Genomic DNA, 21,480 nt, shown 5'->3' with positions numbered 1-21,480 from the left:
ATAGATACTCACACTTATAAAATCACATCAGTGCTGAGGCAGCACACACCTGTAATCCCAGAGACTCAGGAGGCTGAGGCAGGAGGATTCAAGTTCAAAGTCAGCAACTTAATGAAGCCATAAACAACTTAGGGAGACTCTATCTCTAAATAAAACATAAAAGGGCTGGGGATGTGGCTTAGGGGTTAAGTGCCCTTGGGGTCAATCTCTGGTACCAAAAATAAATAAATAAATAAACAGATAAAATCATTGGCCAACATATGACCAGACAAATAATTGAGCACTAGATGTCTGACTTCATATTAAAAACCTCCTCTTTCTATATTGCAGGAGGCTGTCAGATGCATAGACGTGTTGCTTAAAAACGCTTTTGATGAATCTTATAATAACTCTCTAGGAATTTTAACCTGACATTTGTCCTCTTATTCAATTGCTTTCTTGTTAGATACATAGAACTTTGTCTCTGCAGGGTACTGAGTTACCTTGTCCACGAATAGTTGTTGTTTTTAAAGATCTTTATGAAGTTCCATAATTTTGCTAAATGATACGAAGGCTGTTTTTCTCCTGTGTCTCATAAGCTGGATCATAAACTGTCTGGTTCAGACAATGTTTGAAGCAATGGCAGCCTCAGCAGAATAAATACAATTTCCTATGGTGACCACATGGCAGGACCAAGCAGCTTTGGCTACATGAGTCTTGACGGGATATGCTTGTGCAAGATTAGTCTCCTTACTTTATAATCGTATCTCATTACAAAATGAACCACATAAACCTGACATAAAGAAAATGTTACTGCCAGCCAACTGCAGTTTTTAAATCCAGAGAGCTTAGAATACTTATAGGCATAATCTTGTTAATCTTTTTAACACAGTGAGGTGAGTCAAAGTATCATCATTCCTAGAGGGAAGTGTGACAAAATTTGGGGTTATTCTGATTCTCCCTGTGTTTTTCTAATACCTTACTCTGTGCAACTATTATTTGAATATTGAGTATGGTTCAGTCCTAGTACTTATATTAAAACAAAACAAAACAAAACATAGTATGGCTGAAATAGGACCAGGGTTCTTACTAGGAAGATCTATTGGTCAATACATTAATTAGGGCATCAAGTTTACACCCGGTGTCAACTGTAATCGTTTATTGCCTAACTAAACACTCCCTAATTTATTAGAGTCATTAGTGTCTATTAGCAAGAAAGAATGTGTCTGAATTTTACAAGAGCATGTTGTTAGCAGCTTTCTGTCTCTCAGCTGGGACCTGCCTTACTTGATCTGCTCACCTTGTGCTTAGCATAGGACTGGTTGGTCCTTCCTTAAAAAATGATTATCTTTCCCCTTAGAATTACAAACAGTCATAAGTCCTTCTATTTTGTGCCTCAGCTCTCAAAGTTATAAAATGAGAGCACAGGTTTAAGTGATTTCTAAATTATCATGTGCATCTAAAATTCTGACTCAATGATTATGTGCTTTGATACAGAGACTAAGACAATGTTAGAAATAAATATATCAAATTCGTCCACTAGAGACAGTTACTTACATGATTTTGTAACTACATATAATCAGTTTGAGGATCAATAACTTCATACTATCAGTATACAGAACTGTTGCAAAAAAAAAAAAAGGGTTTAGGTGTACAAAACAGGACTTCCAGAAAAGTCCCCTAGCTACTTCAGTATTTGCTTTTGGAGAGGGACAGTGGAGTAGGGAGGGGAAGGGGAAGAGGGAGGAGACTTTTACTTTATGGTTCAGGAACAGATGTTCAGGGTAGCAAGAAGTAGCCTGCATTCTAGACATCCTTCAGGAAATAGGCTATTAAATGACAATGGCTAAACCTGCCAGGGCAGATCCAAGTTTTTCAAGGCTTAAAGCTTATTCAAATGTAAAGGCCTGCTTTAAGAGAAAGAATGCAAAATTAAGGCTAGGGCTGGGGTTCAGTGATAGAGAGCTCCTCTTGCTTATTTGAGGCACTGGGTTGGAAAAATAAATAAATAAAATAAAGTTATTGTGTTCATCTACAACTAAAAATAATTTTTAAAAAAAGAATACAAAATTAGGTATGTAGATGCATATTTATTCAGAAGTGACTTCAGTTTGAAGTGAATATTTATTTTTGAATGCTCACAGCTTCTCAAACAGCATTCAACACAGGGATGAGTGCCATGGAGGAGATTTGGAGAGACCACAATCTTAACCAATCATGTTTGAAATATCTTACTTTTGCAAATTTTACAAAAACCTATGGCCATGTGAACATGTTGCTAGCCCTCCCAGTGTCATTGGAAGAGGCCTATGAAAGTGAGAGACCCAGAGTGTGAGCTTTATTAGTTTCACCTCACATACCCCATTGTAAACATATCTAGAATATTCTATAGATAAATTGGAAGTTTATTTACATTTTAAAGAAAAGTAAAGATATTTTTTAAAAATGAGGTATATCTATATAAAGAATCATGAAAATTCCAAAATATATTGTTCAATGAAAAACAAGACACAGGATCATATAGGTAGTATGAGCTCATTTATGTAAAAAACAAATAAGCCAACACGTAAGCAGTGTATATGTGTGTGTGTGTGTGTGTGTGTGTGTACATACATATACACAACATTTAATAGATATAAAATTCTCAACAGTGGTACTGTTGAAGAAGTGGAATATTATTAGACTTTTTAAAAATATTTATTCTTAAGTTTTAGGTGGACACAATATCTTTATTTTACATTTATGTGGTGCTGAGGATCGAACCCAGTGCCTCGTGCATGCTAGGTGAGCGCTCTACCACTGAGCCACAACCCCAGCCCCTATTATTAGAATTTTTTTTAATATTTATTTTTTTAGGTGTAGACGGACACAACACAATGCCTTTATTTTTATGTGGTGCTGAGGACCGAACCCAGGTCCCGTCGTGCTAGGCAAGCGCTCTACCACGGAGCCACAATCCCAGCCTTATTATTAGAATTTTTAAAAAATATTTTTTTAGTTGTTGATGAATCTTTATTTTATTCATTTATTTATACGTGGTGCTGAGAACCAAACCCAGTGCCTCACACACGCAAGGCAAGTGAGCCACAACCCTAGCCCCTTATTTGAATTTTGCACCAGCAAATAACATATTCATGTGTTACGTGTAGACTCCCTCATTAGTAATAACTGTACATCCGTCCACAATGTCAGTTTCAAGCATCTCATTCTCACACCTTTATTGGCCATCTTTCCAATTTAATTTCTTGAGAGCTTAACTCCAGCTATTTTGACCCACTAGGAGCTATCATCAAAACTCCCACCATTTCAGTGTCCCTTACTTCTATCCTTATCCAGCTTCAATTGCGTGCGTGGTCCATTTTGGCAATCATTTTACATACACCTTTATTGCCCTGCTACCTCTTATTTGGTCATGCTTGGAGAACTCCATCCCTCCTCTTACTTTGTCCCTGCAGCTACATAGCTGAATGTGACAGGAGAAAACTCATACAACTCATGCTGACTGCTCTCATTTTAAATTTCACCTAACCTCAGGAGGCCTTCAGTGCCATCCTGGGATCCTACACTTTTTTCCAAGTCCATTCACTCTCCCACACTCCTAGGGGACTGTTATCCTCTCTGATCAAACCTCCAAATAACTCCTCTTTTGTCCTTGTTCTCAGCTATGTCTTACTAAGCTTACTTACTTTCATTAAGAAAGTAGAAACAATCAGAGAAAAAAACCCAAAACTCCTGAAAACCTTGCTCCACCTTCTCTCCTTGTACCCACCTACCCCCTTTGCCTGTGCTCACTTCCTTCTTGTTCTCTGGGATAAACAGCCAAGGCCTCCATTCAGGCCAGCCCTCTATTTGTGTACTAATCCTATCCTCTTCTCACAGTGCTTAGCAACAATCAGGGTGATGGAGCCCCAGGCATAGGGACCACTATATGTTTAGAGGACCCTTTGAAGTCAGAAATCATCAATAAAAAAATATGGAAACTAAACAAATAGAAAGCTATCAAATGTGAATATGATCACAGAAAATGTTTTAGTATTTATTTGATGATTTTTTTTTTTAAATGGAGGAAGGGGCCTATGATGGTAAAGTGCCTAGGGCTCATGCAAGGCATAATGCAGCCCTGACATCACTACTGCCTTCTCTTTCAGCATCACTTTCTCCTTGTCTTTTAGGTCACTCCCGATCAACAGGCTTACTGCGGTTTTCTCCATCCAACCTAAATTCTGTCTTGACTTGACTTTCCTTCCAACCACCCACTCCCAATCCCTTTTCTGCCTTTTTAAATTCAACAATCAAACGTCTGTAAGAGATTTGTCTATACTTTTTGTCATCAATTCCTCTCTTTCCCATGTCTTTGACCTCAGGTTGTCCTGTCTGCCATAGCACTGAAACTGCTATGGTAAATTCCCAGTAACCCCCACAACACTAACTCCAGGGACCAGTTCTCCATTCTCCTCTTACTTCACTTTGCAGCAGCATTGTAAATACTCCATCATTTCTTGACTGAAACCACTTTTCACTTGGCTTCTATGTAAGGAAGACCACATAATTTATCATTGGAAGAAAGACATATTTGAGAGTGAAAGATGGGCGCTACTACTAATTACACTCAGACATCAGTGAGGCATCAGCTGGGGCTGTCTCAGGCAAGCTGGCCCAGACTCCCTTTTCTTCTAAGATGTTACACTGACCTGGTGTTTCCCCATCTCACTGCCTTTTCTTTCTCAGTCTCCTTTGCTGGACCCTCCTTTCTCCGCATCCTCTGAATACCGGCCCACCCAGGGCTCAGTCCTTGGACCACTTCTTGGTCCTCTTTTTTTCCACCTTTGGCTAAATTTTCTCTGGCATATTTAAAAATGTTTTTAATTCACATAACATTTGTATGTATTTATGGGTGTTTTAGTCAGCTTTTTTGTTGGGATGACCAAAAAACCTGACAAGAACAGTGTAGAGGAGGAAAAATTTATTTTGGCTCACAGTTTCAGAGGTTCAGTCCATGGTCAGACAACTCCATAGTCCTGGGCCCAAGATGAGGCAGAAAGTCATTGCAGAAGGGTGTTGCAAAGGAAAGCAGCTCAGGACATGGCAACCAGGGAGCAGAGAGAGCTCTGTTCACCATGGACGAAATATAAGACTCAAAGGCATGCCCCCAGTGACCTATTTCCCCCAGTCACATTCTACCTGCCTGCAGCTACTGCTCAGTTAATCCACATCTATGGGTTAGTCCACTGACCAGATCACAACTCTCATTATCTAATCATTTCTCATCTGAACATTCTTGGATTGTTTCACACATAGGCTTTTGGGGGATACCTCATATCTAAACCATAACAATGGGGTACAGCTTGATAATATTATACCTGAAACACATAAAGATGAAATCAGAGTAGTTGGCTTTTCCATTTCCTCAAAAATTTGGCATTTCTCCTTGTTGGGAACCTTCAGACTCTTCTAATTTATTTTGAAATATTGTACCTCATTCTTCTCTTTCTCCTTCTCTATGTTCCTTAGGAAGTGATTTCTAACTGCTGCACCCTGCCGTGCTATACGGCTTGATGAAATGTTGAAATGCTTCCATTCAGGTTGTGAATGGCTGATCTCCACACCTCATCCTGGGACCCTCAGACCTACCCACAATCTTGTTTCTAAAAGGTTAACACCTGACCCTTTAGAACTGTGCTCTAGTACCTCTAATAAACTGACTGGCAAACATTTTAAATAGCAAATCTGCACTCATTCACAGGGCTTTAAATGAACTCCAAAATGTATCTCTATATCCAGTTACCTGTCCAGTATCTCTACTTAAATGCATCTGGGTATATTAAATTTAAAATGCTCTGATTTTCTTGAGCATCTTTTCTGTACTATTTTTTCCTTCCACATATCTTCGTTGATGACTTGTCTGTTCAATTTTCCCCATTTATAAATAATCAGTTTTTAAAATTTATTTTAAATTTTAAAAATAAAATGCTCTGATTTTCTCTTCCAAACCATCTTTTCACAGTGTTTCCCAATTCAGGTAGCAGTAACTCTATCCTTTCAGTTGCTCAGGCTCTGAGTCTTAGGGATTCTTTTGTTTGTTTAAATTCTCTCATTCTTTCACAGTGACGTCAACCTTCAAGATACATAGGCCACCTTTTACTTCCTCCATTGCTACTTCTAACTATGGTCACTTCTCACCCGAACCATCCTGTCTTCCTAGTAGCTCCTGTCTTTCTACATTTACCCTTTCTCGATTCTGTTCTTGTTTTCTAACACAGCAGAGAGATCCTGGTAAAACCTAAGACAGGTCATGCCACAGCTCTGCTGAGAGCCCTCCTATCTCACTTAGTATGAAGGCCAAGCCATTGTGGAGACTTCAAGGCACAATGCAACTGGTCCAAGCCATCCACCATGCACCCATTCCCTCTGATCCAGCTCCTACTGCCCCCCCCCGCCCCACCCTCACTACAGCCATGGAGGTCTCCCTGCTCTTCTGTTTTGGGACGGGTACAGTTTTGCTTCACAACCTGAGCAAGTGCTCTCTCTTCCTGCCTGCCCCATTCTTGCTCCCTGCTACACAACAGCTGGCTCTTCGCCTCCTTCAGGTCATCGATTAAAGGTTACCCTCTCAGGAAAGCCTTTTTCAACAAACTGATAAGCCCTGCTGCATTGCCCTTCCCTGCATGTTTTTGTCCACAGTACTTATAACTACTTGACCATAGATTTTACTTCTGTGGCATTTGCTAGCTTTGTTGCTATAACTGCAGGACTTAGAACAGTGTCTAGTGTGTAGTGGATGCTCAGGAAATTAGCAGGTAAATGGATTTATAATTTTGAAACGTCAAATATTATTTACTAATCTTTAATCGCTAAGAAAAGTTTTCCTATTATTAAATTTTACTATTCATGAGTTCATATGCTAAATGTAAAGTCTCCAAAAACAAAGTAGCTGATTATTCACAGCCCAGTCTAGAACTTTTGTGGAGAGTTAATAAAATGTAAATTTTGTGTATTTGGGGGAAGCTTATGTACTAAAAGATATACTATGCAGATTTACATACCCACAGTCAGGGACAAAGTCTGAAGCTACAGCATCAAGGCCAGGACACAATGTTCCAAGCTAGTCCCATAACAGAGCCCAAGTCTTCCAGGCTCTGATCACACTGCTGAATTCCACATGACATGGTAGCTATAAAGCTCTGGCTCGCAGACCCATCTCTCCCAAATAGCACTGAGGATTGCACCAGGAAAATCAAGAAACCAGGCCCTCTATTCTTCAAGGAAGATTGGAAACAGAGGAAAGTTATAAATGAACCAGAGCCGTGACAATGCTGCCGGCTTTGCCTCTCTTCATCCTTCTTTCCCTATGATGCTTTGATGCTTCTCTTGAAATTCACTATTTGGCCTAATGTATCATGAAACCCTTTTTTTTTTTTTTTTTGGTCATCTATAATACTCTTGTGTAGACATGTACCTATCTTTTATTCTGTCCACTTAAGAACAGTTTAATTTGCCAAGTGAATCAAGAAAATACAATCATAAAACTGAAGAGGCATTAATAATTTCAGTGGGTTTTCTCCAGTGTTCTTGAACATTAGCCTCTGAGGAATCTCTCTAACATGCCCACACAGACAGGTACTCATATTATAAACCCCTGTACACCTTTGCAGCCCTGGAATTGAACATTACTCACTTAGACTTTCCAGGGAAACTTCCAAAAATATCATCTCTTATTTGCAAAAGGCTGGGAGTTGCCAGTTACAGCCCTCCCTACTGCAGAGAGATCCAGAATCATCTTAAGTCTGGTTTCTTTACCCGCTAGAAAGGAGTTCCATTCAGTAACTCCCTCAGGATAATTATGAATCATAGGATTTAAAAAGAAGGAACTCAATTTTATATACAATTGTTATGTAATTTACTTAGGGCTATAATACTTAAGTTTTTCCTTTCCTTCTCAAAATATAAATAACAAATTTTAGTTTAAAAAATTGTAAATATCTTAATTTTGTAATATTTTTTCTTCTATTGCAGTAGTAAGGTGGAATGAAAAGGGGCATGTTTATGAAGTTATTATGAAAGGATATACTTTTTAGTTATTAATCAACAAATTTATAGGGGCAGGTTGAAGTGGGAAATGAAACAGACATGTCTTATTAAAAAAAAACACAACTGGAAAACAGGAATTGTTTTGAGTTATGATGACTCTTATTATTTAATTCACACACATATATAATATATATTAATACATAAAATACATTAATAATATCTATATATACACACAATTAACATATTCTCATTTTCAGATTGAATAGTACTAGTTTAGAATAATGAATGTACAGCATCTTTTTTAGGGAGCAGGGGGTTCCAAGGAATAAACCTACAGCCTTACAAATGCTAGGCAAGTGTGCTACCACTGAGCATGCCCTGATCTTTTTATTGTATTTTTTTTCCTTTTTATTATATTTTTAGACAGGGTCTCATCCAACTTACCATCCTCCTGCATTGGCCTCCCCAGTAGATGGGATTGTGGGTATGCACTACCATGCCCAGTTTACAGCATATTTTTGTTTAGGAAAAATGATTTCATAACAAAATGCGAAGATACAGGAAAAGAACTTTTTTATTCCTCAGGTTTCTTACCTGTTTTGCATATAAACTTACAGATGTTTGGATGGATGGTAACAGAATTTATAATTTTTTACTGTATAAATTTAAAGTATGCAACATGATGTTTTAATGTACATATACATAGTGAAATTATTATTTCAGTCAAGCAAAGTAACATATTTATCATGTCACATAATGAATGTGGTACTTTTATCACATTTTTGTATGTGATAAAAGTATGTGAAATCTATTTGCTTTGCAAATTTCCAGTAAATAATTCAGTATTAACTATAATCATTTACCTCATGGTTTACATTAGATCTCTAGACTTATCTATCCTACATAACATAATCTGTACCCTTTGAGATCTGCATCTCTACATTTTTCCCCCATAAATACTTATGGATGGCTATATCATAGATGCTAATAAATCCAGTAAAATAAATTAGTAAAAAAATTTTGTAAACTGATAGTAAAATAAATTATGTAAAATGTTAAGAGAAGTCAGTGATACTTTTTGTCACTGCATTGGTACTTTCTTTACTAATATAGGATTAGAGTAAACATGGTTTGGTAGCTGTAGCAGCATCAGAACTAAAATTTTACTGACCAAGCAAAGCAAAACAAAATAGACAATATTTGAGAAAATGGTTTCTTGGTATTTTATTTTATTTTATTTTTATTCTGTGAGTGATTCCAAGAATCAATTTGGATATTTATTTTATTACATTTAAAGGAATATTTCTCTTAATTGAAAATTTTATGACCTACGTCATAAACATATCTGAAATGCAGTGCAGTTCATGATGCAATTTCACATTGAGTACCTCATCTGTCAGCAGGGCAATAGAAATATACCTGTCTCAAAAAGGAGTCACCCAAAGAAAAGGAAGCTATGGTGGGCCATGCAGATGATAAATGAGGGAGTTAGAATTTGAATCCAAAACATCTGGCTCCAAATATTGCTTATGTTTTGTTATCACTCCTACTTTTAGCTAATTATAATGGAAGTAACTACTGAGGTAATTCAAGCAAAAACAGTTTATTGGAGGGCCCAAATTGCTCAGATAATTGACTGTATATGGTTGATCGCTTTGCAAACTGAGACACAACCAGAGTATCACTGAGAAGAAAGAGTCCAAAATTATAACATTTCTTAAAAATGAGAATTTTAGGGCCCAACATGGTGGTGCACACCTGTACTCCCAGCTACACAGTAGGCCAAGGCAGGAGGATCTCAAATTGGAGGCCAGCCTGGGCAACTTGATGAGACCCTGTCTCAAAATATAATAAAAAGGATTGGGCATGTAGCTCAGTGGTAGGATGCTTGCCTAGTATGCCCAGGGTTTAATCCCCACTACTGGGGCAGGGGAGAAAAAAATAATTTTATTTCTTAAATCTGTACTCAAAGAAATGTTTCTTGAGCCAGAAACTCCTGAAATGTTTTTATTCAAGAAGAGAATCTCTCCACTGAAATACAGACTTCATTAATCTTTCATAGCTTGCTATATACTTCACCTTACTTTCCTCAGGACTAAAGAATCTAAAGTTCTAGATTCTACTCCATAATGATGTACTGTGGTATACTTTAATGCTAACAAATGATACCGTACCTAATATCTCCCAGGCTTCCTTTGTAATTAATTACCTGCCTTGAGTATATTAACATTACTAATATCTAAAAAAGCAAACATGTAAGATAGTCATAGTGTTGTCATATTAAATGCTGAGTGAACCCTTCCAGGGAAGATAGACCTCTTATCAGAGGAAATCAGTTTGTTAAAGGGAGATCATTTTTCAGGGCAGGGGTATATGAGTATATATATGTATTTGTGCTCTGGAGGTGCTGTCAAATATTTTTCAATTACTTTTTGAATTTTGCATAAACATTCACCAAGTTAGTCCCCTTTTCACCAAAGAGTTAATATGACATAGAAATTTTATCCATGCAAAACTCTTACTTTAATAGGCTGGTTGCAACAGGCCCTCCTGGTCCCAGATGGTACAGAAAGCATATTTGCCCATTCATAAGCTTCTGGCAATAGGAAATTCTGAAACAAGGATGACTGGAAATGTTCAATAAAACAGAGCTGCTCTCCACATCTGGGAGGCTATTGCCTGGCGCAGAGCCTGACAGGTAATGAATGTTGGAAAACTGTTGAATAAATGAATGAATGAATATTCCACTAGCTGATTTGGAAGCCTTATTGCTGTGTTGCTCCATTAATTATCTCTACTTCTCAATAACTTATGTCATCAACTGGAAAAGTTTGGAGATTCCCTTCCATAATAAATGTCAGAAGCACGTAGGCAATTATGATTTAGTTAAAAGCATTAATGAAAACAGAAAGCAAAGGTTGAGAAGTGATTAACAAATTGATTGAAGCTGGTAAGAAGTCATCAAAAACAAACAGAAGAAGTTGCAACAGTGATGAGCTAGAACCGGAAGTCCTTGGACCTTTGGATTTATAGGTTGGTTGCTTGGTTCAAATTTAGAATAACTCAACAGACTCATGGTGTCAGGCACTGCGACAGAGTGTTAGGGTGTCCTTCTGCAAACCAGGACATAGAACATACTCATATTTAAATAGTATTTAATTTGTGTTTTTAAATAATATGCTCAGTATGTTTTCTCCAACATTCAGCAACTGTTAAATGCTTCTAAATTTTAAAGTAATGGGATAATGTGAAAAGTATAATGATTACATTTTTTCTGCTTTCAGATTTTTTTTTTTTTGTACTGGGAATTGAACCCAAGAATGCTTTACCACTAAGCTTCATCTCTAATCCTTTTTATTTTTTATTTTGAGACTGGGTCTCACTAAGTTGCCATCCTTCTGCCTCAGCCTCCCAAGTCACTGGGATTATAGGCATGTGCCACCATGCCCAGCTTCAGTTTTTTTTTTTTTTTTAACATTCTGCTGTGTACATCAAATGCACCTGTTGATTTAAATATAATAAGATATTACTTAAAAATGTAGCTAATGATCTATTTAAAAATAAAGAATTGTACATTTCCTAACTTTTTGGTAACACTAAACAAAGTTTTTGTATTCAGTTTCCCAAAGAACAATAGTCTTAAATGGAAGAGGATATGGAAAAAAAAAAGTTACACAGACTAAGCCATAACAGAGACCATATAAGTAATAGAAGTAGTCTTCTGCACAGGAGGGAGACACTCTGAGGGATGTAGCAGAGGCTCAGGGAAAGAATTCACAGGTGTGATGCTGTCCAAACAGGGCTTGAGGGTAATGAATGGACATTTACCATCAAGACAGGTAGGATTCCAAGTAGAGGATGGGCATAGAGTAAGAACACTGTGTACTCTGAGGTCTGCAGCTTTTTAGTATTGCTTGAAGTTTTAATGACAGAGTTGTGAATGATGAGAAGTCAGGGGTACTATCATGAATATTTTGTTTGTCCTGTTGATTAATCAAATTTTATCTTGTAGAGTTCATGGGGAATCAGCAAATGATTTTACATAAAGGAAATAATTTGGTGGAAGTTGTTGAGAAAAGGCCCTTTTTTCCCTTTTTATTATTATAATTCTTATTGAGACATACTACTGTACATCTTTAAGGGTATACAACAATTCAATCCATGTACACAGTGTTCAGTGAGCAAATCGGAGTACTGAACACTTCCATCTCCTCAAACATTGACATTTCTACTTGTTGGGCTGGGAACTTTTGTACTCTCTTGGTTATTTCACAATATATCATAGATTGTTATAACCAAGTTACCCTACTATGCTATAGGAAACTAGAACTAATTCCTCCTAATTGTGTGTTTTTTTAAAATATTTTTTAGTTGTCAATGGACCTTTATTTATTGATAGGCGGTGCTAAAAATCAAACCTAGTGCTTCCACTCATGCTAGGCAAGCGCTGTGCCACTGAGTCCCAATCCCAGTCTCTTAATTGTGTTTTGCTGCCCCTTATTTAACTTCTTTCCATCCCCCACCCATTTTCCCATTCCAATCTATGAGATTTGTAGTAACATTAGTTACTACAAATAAGTGAGAATATGTGGTATTTGTCTGTGTGGGGCTTATTTCACTTAGCAAAACGATCTCCATTATCATTCATGTTGCTGAAATGATAGGATTTCATTCTTTTCCTGTGACTGAATAATATTCCACATTTTCATTATCTGATTGTTCACCTAAGGGCATCTGGATTGATTTCATATTTTGACTATGATGAATATTGCTTCAGTAAACATAGAAGTACAGCTATTTCTTTGATATACAATTTCATTTCCTTTGGATATATATTTTGGTGTTGTTTTATAATTAGAAAAATGAGGGAGTGTGATTCTATCACTGCTTCTAAAGTTTTACTTTGAGTACATTCACTTGAGGTGATCTGAAGACACAATGTAGTGAAAAGCATAAGGACTCTGCATTAGACTGCTGGGTGTTAAATCCTAGTCCTTCTTCTTAACTGGGTGACTTTAGGGTAAGTTATTTCTGGTCTCCAATATTTCATTTTTTTTTCAGTGTATAAAGCAGGGCTAACAATGTCCACTTCACACTGAATCTGGAAGGGTAAAATGATATAATGCTTTTAAAATATAAACTATGTTTCTTGTGGCATCTCAAGCATTCAACAGATGTTATTTGTTATTTGCATATCCCATGAGTATGTTTGTGTGTGTGTGTGGGGGGGTACTAGGGATTTTTTGGGGGGAGGGGGTACAGGAGCACGCTCATTTCGTGTTGAGACAGGGTCTCCCTAAGTAGCTGAAGCTAGCCTCGAACTTGTGATCCTTCTGCATGAGCCTCATCAGTCGCTGGGATTTCAGGTGTGGGACTGAAATCTGCTTTTTTTTTTTTTTAAGTAACTTTTTCTTTTTTGTTCTCAGATCTTAAATTCTTTATTAGCCCAGTAATTATTTCCCCAAGAAAGGTAAAGCTAGTTTGAGAGAACTGTCTAAATTTCGTGCTCCATCTTTGCCCTATGCTTACTCTTCGACTGTGAGCCTCATGATAATTAAAAAATAATTAAATGATAAAACTCCCTTTAGAGTGGGTAAGCTGAGGGAGGAAGGGAATGAGTCTCTGTTAGCCGGATCCAGCCGGCTACTGTGTAATAGGATAACTCTCACCTAGGTGCGCATCTCCATTTTATCTCACAAGATGCTTTGAAATTCTCGGTCACTATCATTACAATTGATTTTGAAGCAAGCGTGTGCGCGTACACACACACACACACACACACACACACACACAGCATTATGCCATTTTCCGTGTTGTCGATCAACCAGAAAATAGGACAACGTAACTTTTAAAGAGCCTGAAAATCAGGGCTATCGAAAATAGCCAACTTCTTGTCACCATTAACTGGCTGATCAAAAACAATCCACGCACATTGCAGCGTGTGTGTCTTTCGGTGGCGGTGGACCCTCGCCAAATACTCAGCTTGTGGTTCTCCCGGGTGCTTTTAGCGAGAGGAGTTACCAGTTTAGCACCGGCAGGGAGGAAATCGCCTCGGAATCTCTGGAGGTGGCCTCCTAGAAAGATCGCTGCGAGGGGAGGAGCCCTGATTGTCCTGGAAGAAAAGCATGGCCCCATCCGGGAAGTCACTGCTTGCCAGGAGGCTGGGTCTGGCAGCTCCGAGTCCTGGGGGTGGCAGACGCCGGGGCAGCGGGCCTCCTAGCTGGGGCCTGCGCGCCTGGGAGGGGGCTCAGTGTGCGAGTCAGACACACAGCCAGTCGGCTGTGCCTGGGCCCCGGCCTCGCCCTTCCGCGGGAGGGGTGGGAGCCGAACCCAGCCACGGTTCATCCCAGCCGGCGGGCCATTGCCCACCGGCGGGCGGGCTCCACTTCTGGGCGGGCAGCCCTGGGCCTCCGTGGGGCGCGGCAGCCCCTCCTCCCAGAGCCCGCGCTTCCGCCCGAGACCCGGCGGCCGCCGTGGCCGTGGCGACGCCGCGCCTTCCGCCCAGGAGCTGCCTCCTCTGGCCCGCGCCCTTGCGCACCGCACCCACAGGCCGCGGGACCCCGGGGCACCCGTGCGCCGGAGCCTCCCCCAGACGATCCGGACGCTCAGAGCTAGATGCTGGGAGGGGTCGGCTAGCCCAGCGCTCCGCTCCCGCTGGGAATGGGCTACTTTGGACACCTGCGGCCGCCCTCTAACAGGGACTCTTCAGCGATTGCAACCTGAGCGGGGTGGGAGGGAGAAGAGAGCCAGCGGCGCCTCTTCCCACTCGCAGCTATAGCGGAGGCGCCGACCCCAAGTACGGAAAGGGCGGGAGCCTCCGCGGGGACCTAGAGAAACCCGGATCTCCTATGGCCACCGGCACCCTGGGCGAGCCTGCACTTAAACTGAGAGTGCACGGGGACGTTTCCGCCGTCTACCCGAAGACCCTTCCGCCACGACGCCTGCTCGAGCGAGCCGTGTGGTCTGAAGCCCGTTCCACCACTTCCCCGCCCTCCCTTCTTCCACTCACCTCTGTTTCTCTTACCTTTTCCCCCCCAAAGCTCCAAAGCCAAGATGGACCTGAGTGAACAAGTTAGGAGACAGCAGAGAGTGTGTGTATTGAGAGGGTGGTGAAGAGGTGGGTGAAGATTATGAAAATAAAAATTAGAACTATTCGATTGTAAGCACCCCCTTTCTCCCCAGCCTGCTAGCGATCTTAGCTATACATACAATTGGAGACAAATCTTAAATTTTCAGTTTTGGAGAAAATTTATATGTCCAGACATTAGTGGTAGTAGAGTAGCTAGGAGCTTCCTTCTCAGAATTTACTTTTCTTGAGCATATTCCTTCTCCACTAAAGGAACCGAAGAAGTAACACCGGGAAGGCCATTTCTGGAAAGAGCTGAGACCAGATTCTCTGGGAGGGTGGCCTTTGTCACCTCGTCGGCAAAGATTACTGCTGGACTCGGCTCAAGGTGTAAGGGGGGGGGGAGGCGGAGTAGCTGCTTTATGGGCTCAGGAAAACATCATCTATGAGCTAATGAATGTTCCCATCTCTGCTGAAGGCAAGTGTTATTCATAAGAACGAGGCGGGTTGCTGAATCGGAGGGTGGAAAACATAAATTGAACCCTTGGGTGAATCACGTCCTCCCCCCCCCGCCCCCCACCGAAGCAGTATCAGATTCTTCCCGATCCAACATTCGCTTCAGTTGCGAACAACAGCATTAAAATAAGCCAGTCAGAGCTGACTGACTGCGTTAAAAAAAAAAAAAAAAAAAAAGCAAAAAAAGCGCTCTGAGAGTCTTCACGGGACTGCGCAGTCCTGGAATATTCTCTTACTCAAGAGGCCTCTTTCCAGTCGATTTTAACCGGGTTTGGATTATTGTTTTCACAACCGATAGGGGGCAGCATATGCACTGTGATGCCCCGGCGACGTGCTGGAAGAGCGCCCTGCTGGCCCTGGGAATCCTAAATAGAAAACGTTTGGGGTGGAAGTCGGGTTCTACTGCTGGCAACAGCCAAGCAGCCTTGGGCTTGGGACCCTGGGCACCTGGGGGTGGGGGGTGGGGGTGTCTTCTTTGCGGGTCAAGCCATCCGTGCACCAAGCAATGCCTGTAAACTTAGCTTACAACATTAATAAATTCAGGTGTATGCAAATACTATCATTAATTTGAAAGTATCATAGAATCTTTTGGAGTCTCCCTCCAAAAGCATACATATATTATCTATCTACCAGGCTCTGGATGGTGGTGGTGGTGAAGATTGATTAAATATTATTGAATTTTAAAAGGACTTCTCTCATTAGAAGTTGGGAATTACTGAGCCATAGAATCTTCTGATTACTGTGGTAAAGATTCCGAGGCATCTTCGTGTGGAAACTGGGAGGACTCAAGCCAGTTCTGCCAGGGTGTGTGTCTGCTAGTATCGCCCAGTGTCCGCAGCGCAGTCCCATTCTGAGAGCGCGGAGCTGGGGCAGCTCGGATTGGTCCAGACCGAGAGATTCTTAAGGAGTTTTCCTGAAAACCTAAGTCTCTTGCTAAGCCAGAGAGCTGAGTTTTCGGAATTTTTGAACAGACTTCATATATTTTCTTCAACTTCACATTTCCTCAGAAACGAGCGTCTTTTTCGCTAAATTAAAAATACAGTTGTGGAGCACTGTTGTTTTTTTTTTTTTTTTTTAAAGGAAAGTAAAACCAAATGTAAAATATTAGAGACTGGCTATTACAATTATCTCTACATAGCTTTAAAAAGTAATTACTGTTAAATTATATAATGGAAAAAAGGTATGTAATAGTAGCAAGATTATGCTCTTCTCCCATAAATCTCATGCACAATTAAAAACTCTGATTAATCCATGAAATACCTTTGGAAGGCTAAGATTAGTCTAATTACAGAATTGTCACAACATGACACCACGATGTTCTTTATTACAACGAGGAACAGAACATATTGATGATATTCAATTTTTCCCAACATCATAATATATTCCAGAACATAGGCACAATATAGACTCTGCCCCAAATAATGATGAATACTAATTAAGGTACTATGAAACTGTGGTCAGGTGAGGAAGGAAAAGGGAATAAATCCAGGTGAGAAGATTTCAATATTGGTTTGAAAATCCTAACTAGAAGCCCAGCTGCTTCTAAGATAGACCTACAGGTGTTGAACATGGAACAGGCTCTCTGAGGGACATGAGAACACAGATTGTTCTTTACTTAAAGATAAACCACAACAGCTATTAAGTTTGCCAAGGGCCAGAACTACACGTATAAGCAATTGCCTGTCACATGTTTTGTTCCATGTTTAATAGGGTGAAAGATCTATAGAGGAAGTTTATTTTAAAAAATTTTGCTACAAGTTGGCAATAATAAGAAATATCAATAATGTCAACATTTAAAACAATGTATTACTTTATAATACCATTGGCTTTTTGCTAAAAAATGTGACTATCATTCCTTGTATCAGCTACTCAAGGCAGATATCATTAGCTTCATTTTATATATAAGGAAACTGAAGTTCAGAGTTTAAATTACTTTCCCCAATTTACACAGTTATTATGTGGAAAGCCACTTTCTGATTCTAGACCCAGACTTTTTATACTGTCCTAAAACTGGACTGTAACCCTATCCTGGGTCACAATAAAGGGACTTTCAGAGGTCTGATGACTGGGCAAAAATTAGCAAACTTATTTATATCATGACTTGAGTGGCCAGAAACTAAATTAAAAAAAACAAAACTGTACATGCCACAGAGGATCTCAGTCTTGAATTTCTGTATCCCAGATGATTTATGGCGGCAATAATGGGGTAGGCAGGAGTGTACATTTGTTTGGAAGTTTAAAAAATCTAAACAAATAGAATGACTATTGCAGATAGATTAATTAAAATTCCATTGTTTTTGTTTTGCCTGGGATTATATAGGTGAAGAGTTATATGGTCAGTATGAAATAGGAAAATGAATTGACTTGCTTAATGCTTAGTTTATTTGCTAGACAATATCTTTAATTACATAAAGTAAATGGAAAGGTTATAATAATAATAATAGCGAACATTAGAAGGGAGAGTTTTGATATGAAAAGGAACCACTGGTTAGGTAATAGTTCTGTCACTTAACAGGTTTCTAATTATTAAGGAGTTTTGCTGCAGTTTGGAGATTTTATGTTGTATTGCCACAAGTACAATACATTGTTATGTGAGGAACACTAGTATAAATTGGTCATACTTAAATAAGCAACACTATATATATGTAGTCATAAAGGAATGGAAAAGGAGGGGTATGTTGAATATTATTCAAATAGCAGCTCCTAGAGACAGTTTTCCCAGTTCTTCCTTAGTATTCCCCTTTCTCTAGTCCAATGATTCTCAAATATTTTCACCTTAGGACCTTGCAAAGTTTTTGTTTATTTGGTTTTATGTGGGTTGTATCTATCAATACTACATTAGAAATCAAAATTGTAAAAATGTTAAGCATATTTGGTACTTAATTTATCCTGATGGTAAGTCCATTACATATTAACATAAGTGACATATTTTTAATGAAAATAACCCTATCTCCACTCATTTAAGAAAAATTGCATTTTACATTTTGCAAGTCTTTAGTATCTGGCATAAGGGAGACATCTGGATTCTCCTATCTGCTTCTGCATTTCATGTATTGTGATATACTATATAGGTTGATGCATAAGAAGAAAATTAGGCCTCAAAGAGATATATATAGTCCAAAGGGGAGGAGTTTCAAATAGCTCTTTCAGATAATTATGGATATTCTTTTATTATTCCTCAATTCTTCAAGTGGTAATTTTTTTAAAAAAGTTTGCTGCAATGTACAATTTAAATCCATTATCAATAAACTTTACTTTGTTGTATTAAGATAAAATGTTCTATTGAATGGATGTTTTTTACCCATGCATCATTTTTATAACATTCATTGGTCATTTGGAAGTTATTGGTTTAGAGTTATGCAGCTCCTCCAAATGTTGTCTGTTTCATCATGTTATCAAAAGTACTATTTTTTCATTAATTTATTTCACCAGGAAAAAATTTTAAAATTAGGATACTAATTTTTTAATATTCTAATTTTTGCATGTAAGTTAAAATTTTATTTTACAGGTAAAATACATTGTCAGTTGATTTCCTTGAAGTGACTTTTTCACTTTGTTTATTTTTGAGAAAATATCTGCCAAATATTCAAGGCTGAATAATCCTAACTTGTCATTCATTTTTTTAAATAAAATGCTATTTTATTAAAAAAATGACTAGTTCAGTTTGACACTCAATTGTACCAGTGCTTTTCTTAGACAACTGTTGTTAATTGTGTGGTGGCAGAGCACTTTATGTATACTTCCCATTTCATCCCATAGAATATTAAAAAGATACCTTAGAGAGTCAAGATTTAACAAGGTTAATGATTTTTACTGCTTTATCAATCACATTCTTGAGTGAAACTGGCTTTTTTTGTTGTTGTTACTGCAAATATGTGGTGATGAAAATTATAGTGACTATATAATGCCCCCTTCTCTTTTAGTGGTTTCATTTTCTCAAGATTTGCTTTCCATGGTTTGAGTTATCTGAGACCAACTGTGGTCTAAAAATTAACTCCAGAAATAAACACTTTATGAATTTTAAAATGCATGCCATTCTAAGTAGCATGATGAAAGTTTGTGCCATCCTGTTCTGTCCTACCCAGGGCATAAATCATCTTTTTTTTTTTTTCCAGTGGGTCTACATTATGTAAGTTACTCATCCATTAGTCACTTTGTAGCCATTTTGGTTGTCAAATCAACCATTGCAGTGTGGCAGTGCTTATGATCAAGTAGCCTTTGTGTATGTAGTAGCATCACAAGAAAGTTGAGTATAGTACAATGGAGTATTTTAAGGGAGAGACTCATTCACATAACTTTTATTACAGCATATTGTTATAATCATTCTGTATTATCATCAGTTACTGTTCATCTTTTACTATGCCTAGTTTATAAATTAAACTTTTTCATATGTATATATGTACAGTTTTTATAGGGTTTGGTGCTATCCACAGTTTTAGACAACCTTGGGGGTCCTCAAATGTGTTTCCTGGATAAAAGGGAGACTACTGCACTACACAGTTTGATGCCACTTCTTTGCTTTAAGCTGAAAAAAACAGTTTTACACACTACCCATGAAAACATTAACACAATGAGAAGAAGGCCAATGGCACCTTAGTCTTTTCATGAAAATAGTTTTAATTTCATAGAATCCCTGAGTCTTGAGAGCTATCAGGGGTCTCGGGACACCGCTTTGAGAACCACTGCTCAAGTTTCTGAGAAAATATCTGCCAAATAATCAAGGTTGAATAATCCTAACTTGTCATTCAATCCTAACTTGTCATAGAACAGTGGTTATTTTTTATTTGGATCTTTCTCCTGTGCTCTGACAACAGCACATTGCCTTATTTTGTTAGTTATCTTTTTCTGTCTTCAAACCTAATGTCCCTTATTAGTAACCATATCATTCATGTAGTTGTTTCCAGACAATTGCTGAAGTGCCTGGTACTAGGCAAAATTAAAGTTTGTTGATGATTGATTGACCGGCACATTGAAATCAGTGGGGTCATGCATAACCTTATGTTATCACATATCACATCCTCAGAGGATGTACTTTTTACCATGTTACTAAGTGAGGACAATGGTCTTTGGGGAAATACATTTATTCAGAGGAAGGAAAGGAACATTTGTCATCATATGTTATCATTTTTTCAAACAGCTAGCATCCTTGACAGACACTTTCAGATGTGTTCTTTCTTATTTATTCCATTGCTAACACTCAGAACACAACTTCATATAAGAATTTGAGTTTGGTCTGTAATGAATTTAAAACATTGTAGTCGTTAGAGCCACTAGAGGAATGCCTTCTAACAATAAAGGGCTTGTCCAATTTGTATGGACAAGCTGAGAAGCACAGCTGAGCTTTGGGCAGTTCATTAGTTCCAGTCCTTTGGGTTATGCAAGACTTCTTAAATATGTGAGAAAGTCCTGTTACCTGTAAGGTCACAGATTCATTTACCATAAATAGCAATATGCCTGTATTTTTCACCTTTCACATTCTCAGTCTTTATGATTAGAAATTGTATAGTGGCAGAATCATCTCTTAATCCAGAAAAGGAAAGTGAAATTGTACCATTGGTGATTGCTTGGAGCAGTACCTCAGTTTTGGTGGAGGATATCACTTCTGTTTTTATAGACAGATTTGCTGAGAATAACTTAATATACATGTGATTTGGTAATAGTAAATAGAAGCCAAGAAAGTAATTAGGGATGCACAACTTATATTCTTTTAACATGATTAAAATTTAAAGTTGAACTTGCTGAGTAGTGGGTGTATTCAACCCTATTCCCTTTGGAGCAGCACGTGAAATGTCAGGATTTCACTATTAATCCTTCCCAAGAAGATATATGACCCATAAGTTAGCCTCTATTCGTGCATGAAATAGTTAAACTGAGAATCTTGATTATTTTGC

This window comes from Urocitellus parryii, chromosome 2, assembly GCF_045843805.1.
Source record: "Urocitellus parryii isolate mUroPar1 chromosome 2, mUroPar1.hap1, whole genome shotgun sequence".
Classification (NCBI taxonomy): Eukaryota; Metazoa; Chordata; class Mammalia; order Rodentia; family Sciuridae; genus Urocitellus; species Urocitellus parryii.
This window is presented reverse-complemented; position numbering follows the sequence as displayed.